Raw genomic sequence first — 8862 nt, forward strand, 5'->3', positions numbered from 1 at the left:
TCTGTGCGTGTCCCGGCGCATGAAGACGAACTCCGCATGTCGTAAGTCTCGAGGCACGTAGGACGGCTGCGGGCCGTGTTGCGAAGTGGGCACTGGACGGAATTGCTGGGCCGCGTCCTGGTGCAGGGAAAGCTGTCTGGCGGCCGACCACGGCTCCGTTGTCAGGGGGAGGAAGTCGCCTGGTACTCTGAGCAGTTGGCCGTAGACCATCTCGGCCGCAGAGGCGCGGAGGTCCTCTTTGGGCGCGGTACGCAATCCCAGGAGAACCCAGGGTAGTTTGTCGATCCAGCTGGTGTCGGCCAGGCTGGCGCGGAGGGAGGTTTTTAAAGAACGATGAAAGCGCTCGCAGAGCCCGTTGGCCTGCAGGTGGTAGGCTGTTGTCCTGTGCAACTTGGTGCCGAGGCCGGCGATGATGGCATTCCACAAGTGGGAGGTGAACTGGGGGCCTCTGTCCGAGGATATGTCGGTTGGCACGCCGAACCGGGCCACCCATGTCGAGACAAATGCTCGCGCGACGTCGGTCGTGGTGGTGGAGGCGAGGGGAACCACCTCGGGCCATCTGGTGGTGCGGTCAACGATCGTGAGCAGGTGTGTAAAACTGTGCGACGGCGGCAAGGGGCCTACCAGATCGACGTGGACGTGGTCGAAACGCCTCTCGGGCACCGGGAAACACTCCAATGGCGCCTTGGTGTGCTGCTGGACCTTAGCGCGCTGACACGGCACGCATGTGTTGGTCCAGTCTCTCACATCCTTGTGGAGTCCAGGCCAGATGAACTTGGCGGACATAAGTTTCTGAGACGCACGCATCCCTGGATGTGAAAGGCCGTGGATGATGTCGAAAACTCGCTTGCGCCAGGCGGATGGAACGACCGGCCTAGGCGAGGGGACTGAGACGTCGCACAGGAGGGTTGTGCCGGCTGCGTGGAAGTGGATGTCGGCCAGGGTGAGGCTGGTAGTTGACGTCCTGAGGGCCTGGATCTCCGCGTCGGCAACCTGGTCTCTCGCCATGCTGGCGTAGTCGACGCCCAGGTGCACTGCGTGGAGCGAGGGTCTTGAGAGGCAGTCGGCCACCAAATTGTCCTTGCCGGCGACGTGGCGGATGTCCGTGGTGAACTCCGAGATGAAGTTGAGTTGGCGCTGTTGGCGCGCGGAATAGGGTTCGGTTACTTTGGCCATGGCGAAAGTGAGCGGCTTGTGGTCCACGAATGCGGTGAACGGCCGGCCTTCCAGAAGGAAACGGAAGTGCCGGATTGCCAGGAACAGGGCCAGGAGCTCTCTGTCGAACGTGCTGTAGGCCTGCTCGTTCTTGCGCAGCTGTCGGCTGAAAATGCCAGTGGCTGCCACGCGCCTTCAACCCACTGTTGCTGGACGGCGCCAACAGCGTAATCCGAGGCGTCCATGGTGAGGGCGGTCTTGGCGCCCGGGATGGGGTGGGCCAGTAGTGTGGCGTTGGCCAAGGCGCTTTTGGTCTGGTGGAAGGCTGTCGCCATCTCGCTGGACCAGGTGAGTTGCTCTTTGCCCGTTTTGCCCCTGGTGGCTTCGTAGAGGGGGCGCATGAGTGCGGCGGCCTTGGGCACGAACCGGTGATAGAAATTGACCATCCCCAAAAATTCCTGCAGCGCCTTAACCGAGGTGGGCTGGGGAAAGTCTGCCACCACCTGCACCTTGGAAGGTAGGGGAATGGCTCCCCTTGGCGAGATTCTGTGGCCGAGAAAGTCAATTTGGGCTGCTCCGAACTGGCATTTGGCCGGGTTGACGATTAGCCCGTGTTGGCTGAGGCGCTGGAAAAGGGAGCGCAAATGCGTGATGTGCTCGGCCTTGCTGGTACTGGCCACGAGGATATCGTCCAGATAGACGAACAGGAAGCTCAGGTCCCGTAGGACGGAGTCCATGAGCCGTAGGAAGGCCTGTGCGGCGTTCTTAAGCCCGAAGGGCATGTGCAGGAACTCGAACAGTCCAAAGGGGGTGATGACCGCCGTCTTCTGGACGTCTGCGTGGTGGACGGGGACCTGATGGTAGCCGCGAATCAGGTCGACCTTGGAAAAGACGGACTTTCCTGCTAGGTGTGCCGAGAAGTCTTGGATGTGCGGAATGGGGTATCTATCGGGCGTGGTGGCATCGTTGAGCCGTCTGTAGTCGCCGCAGGGGCGCCAGCCACCGCCCGGCTTGGGCACAATGTGGAGGGGGGACGACCAAGGGCTGTTCGAGCGGCGGATGATGCCCAGTTTTTCCATCGTGGCGAATTCTTCCTTGGCCACCGCATCTTGGCTGGGTCCAGGCATCTGGCTCGAGCGAACACTGGTGGTCCCATAGTGGCGATGTGGTGCTCGACCCCATGCTTGGCTGCCGCGGCTGAGAAGGTCGGTTGTGTGAGCCTCAGGAAATCTGCGAGTAGGCGGGCGTAGTCGTCATGCGCCGGGGCGGAGCAGGACCCGACGAGGGCCGGGCTGTTGCTCTGCTGGCAAGCCAGTGAAGTGAAAGTTGCTGCGTCGATCAGGCGCCTGTCGCGGACGTCGACCAGGAGTCCGTGGGCGCAAAGAAAATCGGCGCCCAGCAAAGGATGTGCCACCGAGGCCGTCACGAAATCCCACGTAAATCGCTGGCCGTTGAAACAAACCTTGGCCCGTCGCTTTCCGAAAGTAGCGATGGCTGCGCCATTTGCCGCCACGAGGGGTGGGCCGCTGCGGCCTGCCTGGATGTCGAGCTGGGAGGCAGGAATTATGCTGCATTGGGCTCTGGTATCGCAAAGGAATCTGCGCCCTGAAAGAGAGTCGGTTATGTACAGCAGTTTACCTGTGGTGCCGATGGCCATCGTGGTGGCGGGGGTACGGTCGAGCGGGCCTAGGCGGTGGCGCGGGGCTGGTGCGTTGGGCCGGGTGGCCATCTTGGTTTGATCGAAAGAGCAGGGTGCTCTGCAGCGTTGGGCCTTGTGGCCGAAACACGCGTGGTAGTAGCATAGTTCTGCGGCCTGGCGTGGCGGCGCGCGCTCGGTGGTGTCGGGGAGCCTCGCGGCTGCACAGCCGAGTTGGGCGATGGCGAAAACTTTGTCCGCGGCGGCTGCCAGTTGTACGCAGTCTGTGATCGGGGACCCCACGAGGGCAGTCTGTACCTGCTGAGGAAGCAGACTGAGGAAAAGGGTCCGAAACAAAAAGCACTGCGGTTCAGAGCCCAGGAGCGCAAGCATCCGGCTCATCAACTGGGTCGGGGTAGAATCGCCGAGGCCTGGTAGTGAGAGAAGCCTGCGGGCCCTCTCCTCCTTGGACAGGCCGTAAGCCTGCAGCAAGCAGCCCTTAATGGTTGAGTACTTGCCGGTCTGTGGTGGGTTCCCCAGCAGGTCGAGAACTTCGGCGGCGGTAGAGCTTGCTAGTGCTGAGACTACGTGGAGGTACCTTTCTTCATCATCTTGAACCCTGCGAAGGGTGAATTGGGCCTCCGAGTGCACGAACCAAGCTGGTGCTTGGTGTTCCCAGAAGGTGGGGAGCTTCAAGGACGCGGCGCCGGCCGACATCAGGCTGCTGCTGGTTGCCATCGGGTCGTTGCTGGCCTCTGTAGGGCTGCGTGAGTCGGGGGCTTCGGCCGCCGACATTCGGGGTCACCAATGTGGGGGACTACGGTCTCCCGCGTAAAGAAATAGGCAACACAGCGAGCTACAAGAAATAGGTCTTTACTCCAACTCTCACAATACAGTACTGAATTCGTGAAGCCCGCGAACCTGTGATGACTCACGGATTGGTCACCTGCTGGAACCTGATTGGTTTTCCTTCTATCAGCAGCAGGCAAGTCTGAACGTGCCTTATTCCTCTCAGCTTGCAATTGTCTTGCGGGGGGAGGGGAATACCGCAGTTAAAAGGGGATTATACAGGTTTATCTACATACACACAGTGTTTCCCCAATGTAACTTATGATGTCAGCATCATGTAACCTATGATGTCACCATCATGTGACAGTAGCAGCACTTATGATGTAACGTTATGTGACAATGAGAGCACTTATGATGTCACCATCGTGTGACTTACACCCCGAGTCAAATGGGGGGGTGGAGCGTTTTAACCAGACACTGAAAAATGGCCTCAGAGCACACCTATCCCAGGGGTGTGCGTTTGACAAGGCCCTCCTCCACACACTGCTGCACTACAGAGCCTCCCAGCATTCCACTACAGGGGTCTCACCCGCATCCCTCATGCTAGGCCGTGAGCTCATGCTGCCCCTTGGCAGGCTCCGCCCCTCGCTAGCTCAGATCCCTGCTCCACCGGCTCAAGCCACAGTCGCTAGACAGCAGGAGAAGATGAAACTCCACTTCGACCAGTCGAAGAGGGCCAAGGCGCCCAACATCTCAGTCTCCGATTGGGTCAGAGTCCGCAGGCCTCACCGCAACAATAAGATGGCCTCATTCTGGTCCTCCCCTCTCCAAATCAGCCGCCAACTTGGACCAGCCACTTTCTGCCTCACTGACGGCTCTCGGTGGCATGCCAACCGCCTTCGGAAGGTGCCAGCACCCCCTGATGCGGGATTACACGGATCCAATCCCCAAGCCTTACTCCCAGAGTGGCGGGATGCACATGTGGCTCAGCCAGCCAACCCTCAAGCAGATATTGTGCCTCAGCCTGCTCCTCACCAGTCCCCACCTCGGCCTGCTCCTCACCAGTCCCCACTTCGGCCTGCTCTTCACCAGTCCCCACCTCGGCCTGTTCGTACACGTTCTCGCCCTGGCCACCTGCAGGACTTTGTCACTACATTTCATGTTTGAAATTCTGTGAGGGGGGAGGAAATGTTATGTCTGACATTGGGGATAGGTACTCGATTGCCTTGGCCTGAGCACATGGAGTTTGATAGTGCTGTTATCGTTATATTATGTCTGACATTGGATATAGGTATTCGATTGCTTTTGCCTGTAAGAGTGTGGTTGCATCAGCCATTAAAAGCGACATGAGTTGAGTTCTACATACGGCCTCTGGATTATCTTTGCAAACGCAACAGGCACAATGTGTAGCAAAATTTGACACCTGATCTTAAGAAATGGTTCTGCTGTTATCTAATGCAGAGACACGTAGGGGATCTATGAAAAAAGAAAAAGGAACAGGCATTTCACCTCAGTACTGCACTGAAACACCTGCCTAGACCACGAGCTCAAGTCTCTGGAGTGAGAACTTGAACCCACAACCTTCTGACTCAGATGCAAGAACCACCGAGCCACAGTCACACTTCCCCTTTAGTAAGGTATAATAAAGGAGTTCCCCACTGATCTGGAGTTCCTGGTGAAATCTTTCGTGCCTTCAACTTATACTTTGGTTTCTTACCAATGTTTTCCCTTTTTCTCCTCTGAGCATTGACTGCTCGGACAAGAGGAACTCTTCACGTGCAAAGCCAGACAGCGAAGGTCACTCTGGCCCTCCAATTCGGCCCTCGCCCGAAGCGACTTTCCTGCAGTGATCTGGAGTAGGGACCCCGGCCGATATCCCCTCTTTCCCCAGCCTCGAGGTGCTGAGCTCTGTTGCTGGAAGCTGCGCAGAAGCGTACTGCGCATTAATCTGGAACCGGAAGCGTGATGTTTCTCGTTTTTCTTTACACAAGCCCACTCCTTTCCCGGCATTTAAAAAACTTTTTTTTAAAAGCCCACTCCCTTCCCGGCATTAACGAGCCTGCTCCCGCAACGAGCCAGAAGCGCGCAAGCGCAGAACACTTATACGCAGTTCGTTGGCAGCGGTCACGTCCTTTTAAAAAATTCATTCACGGGATGGCAAGGCCGGCATTTATTGCTCATCCCTAATTGCCCCTTGAGAAGGCGGTGGTGAGCCACCTTCTTGAACCGCTGCAGTCCGTGTGGTGAAGGTGCTCCCACAGTGCTGTTAGGGAGGGAGTTCCAGGATTTTGACCCAGCGACGATGAAGGATCGGCCGATATATTTCCAAGTCAGGATGGTGTGTGTGACTTGGAGGGGAACTTGGAGGTGGTGGTGTTCCCATGCGCCTGCTGCCCTTGTCCTTCTAGGTGGAAGAGGTCGTATGAGGAGAGATTGGGTCGACTAGGCCTGTATTCACTAGAGTTTAGAAGAATGAGAGGGGATCTCATTGAAACGTATAAAATTCTGACAGGGCTAGACAGACTGGATGCAGGGAGGATGTTTCCCCTGGCTGGGGGGGTGGGGGGAGGTCGCGAACGAGGGGTCACAGTCTCAGGATACGGGGTAGGACATTTAGGACTGAGATGAGGAGAAATTTCTTCACTCAGAGGGTGGTGAACCTGTGGAATTCTCTACCACAGAAGGCTGTGGAGGCCAAGTCACTGAATATAGTTAAGGAGATACAGGAAACTGTTTGGTATCCGGCACCGACAGAGAGGGTTATCTACCGAGGCTATTTTTAACAAAGAAAAATTTTAAAACATCAAGAAATGTGCAGTATACAGTAATTGGGTACTCCCCTACAGAATGTTGTGTTAAATGGATGGTGGAAGATGCTTGATTAAGTACAGTGCTGCCAGTTGAGGGTAATGCAATGCAAAGACTACCAGCAGCGTGGGAGACGCACAGTACCCCTGTAAAATGGCGGATCGAAAGAGACTCCCGGCAGCGCAGGAGAGTCAGACTCCTGTTATTGAGGTGTTCCGACTTCCGACAGCGCCAAGAAGCCGAGTAGTGGCAGTTTGGAGAACTACCCCCACTGACTAACTCGGCCACCGTGGGAGACTCGGACTCGGACTCGGCAACATTGCCGGTTATTGAGGTGTTGTTTTCGGAGTGAGAATTTTGCCGGTTAATAGAGAATTCCGGATATTTAGGTGCCGTTTAAACGAGAGTTTCCTGTAGATAGATTTCTAGACACAAAAGGCATCAAGGGGTATGGGGAGAGAGCGGGAATATGGTATTGAGATAGAGGATCAGCCATGATCATATTGAATGGCGGAGCAGGCTTGAATGGCCGACTCCTGCTCCTATTTTTCTGTGTAAGTCAGTGAGCACGGGGGCGGGGGACATGGGCGAGCAGGACTCGGTGCGAGTTAGGACACGGGCCGGTAAGTGTGCGCCAAGCGCTCTTTGGGAGAAGTTCTGGGAGATGCGAAAGATGATGTTTACTCCCAGCTGCCGCCTCCCAAAGTCCCCCGGGACGCCAATATGCAACCTAATGAGCATGATGGACATGCGTGCATAAAGGCAAGCTCTTGCGTTTGGTCCCCTTTTTATTGAACCAAATTAACTGTAAATTAACTGATGCCCGGGATGGCAGGAATGACGTATGAAGTGAGATTGGGTCAATTGGGCTTATATTTGCTAGAGTTTAGAAGAATGAAAGGGGATCTCATTGAAACTTATAAAATTCTAACAGGACTAGACAGACTAGATGCAGGATGTTCCTGATGGCGGGGGAGTCCAGAACCAGGGGTCACAGTCTAAGGATAAGGGGTAAGCCATTTAGGACAGAGATGAGGAGGAATTTCTTCACCCAGAGAGTGGTGAACTGTGGAATTCTCTACCACAGAAGGCAGTAGAGGCCAATCCATTAAATATATTCAAGAAGGAGTTAGATATATTCCTTAAGGCTAAAGGGATCAAGGGATATGGGGTGAAAGCAGGGACAGGGTACGGAATTTGGATGATCAGCCATGATCTCATTAAATGGCGGAGCAGGCTCGAGGGGCCGAATGGCTGACTCCTGCTCCTATCTTCTATGTTTCTATGAAAATTAACAGAACTTTAAATAAAACTTATCAAATTAAATTATAATTGCATTGCCCGGGGTGACGATGCACTCCAGTCCCCGCGGCGCCCACCGGTCTCGGAAGGCCTCGAGCATGCCGGCGGGCACCGCCTGCTCCATCTCCAGGGCCACCCAGGCGCGAACATAGCCGCGGAAGAGAGGCAGGGCAATCGGGCCGGACGACCTCCCTCGACCGCCCCACTGCCTGGACCTGTTAATAGCCAAAATAACAACAGAAAACGCTGGAAAAACTCAGCCGGCCAGGGCAACATCCGTGGAGAGAGAAACAGAGTCAACGTTTCAGGTCGAAACCCTTCGTCAGAACTGAGAGAAAAGGCAGGAAATGAAACAGATTAAAAGGCAGTTTGGGGGCTGGGAAATGGGGGAGGGGATGAAAGAAGAGACATTGAGATATTCAAGGTGAGACAAGATGGTAATAGGACAGGTAAAGAAACAAACAATGGCTCTAGATGAAGTGTGAAATGCGCTGGCAGAGTGAGAGATAGTTGCCATGTGGGAGAGAGAGGAAAAAAAGGAAAAGGCACAAAACCAAAAGTGTGTATAAAAAATATAAAAATATAATAGGGGCCGAGGTTATGATCTGAAATTGTTGAACTCGATATTGAGTCCGGAAGGCTGTAAGATGAGGTGCCACTTTGGCCAGGCCCAGGAGCAGTCCTACGAGGAGGTCCTCCGACCCGATCTACCCGCTCCCCTCCGCACTGGGTGACCGAAGATCAGGAGCGTGGGGACTGAAGTGCAGCCAAAAATCGAGGAGCAGCCCTCATCAAAATAATGGAACAGGGGCTGCAACCTCACGCATTCTATATACACATGGCTCTTTTTGTTCATTTTAAAATTGAACATTTTACAGTAAATCACATTCACAGAGCTCAATTCTCAGCTCTTTGCACACAGTCACAAGCCCTCATGCCCACAAGGCAGGGTGGTAGGTCCATGGAATATGCTGCCCCAAAAAGCTGTAGAAGCTACATCATTACATAAATTTAAAACAGAAATAGACAGTTTCCTAGAAGTAAAGGGAATTAAGGGTTACGGGGAACGGGCAGGAATTTGGACATGAGTCTAGGTTCGGATCGGACATGGCCCTGTGGGTAGCGGAGCGGGCCCAGGGGCCGTGTAGCCTGATCCTGCTCCTATTTCGTGT

This window comes from Somniosus microcephalus, unplaced genomic scaffold (genome assembly GCF_052327205.1).
Source record: "Somniosus microcephalus isolate GS21.2 unplaced genomic scaffold, FLI_Smic_1.0 unresolved_chr7, whole genome shotgun sequence".
Lineage (NCBI taxonomy): Eukaryota > Metazoa > Chordata > Chondrichthyes > Squaliformes > Somniosidae > Somniosus > Somniosus microcephalus.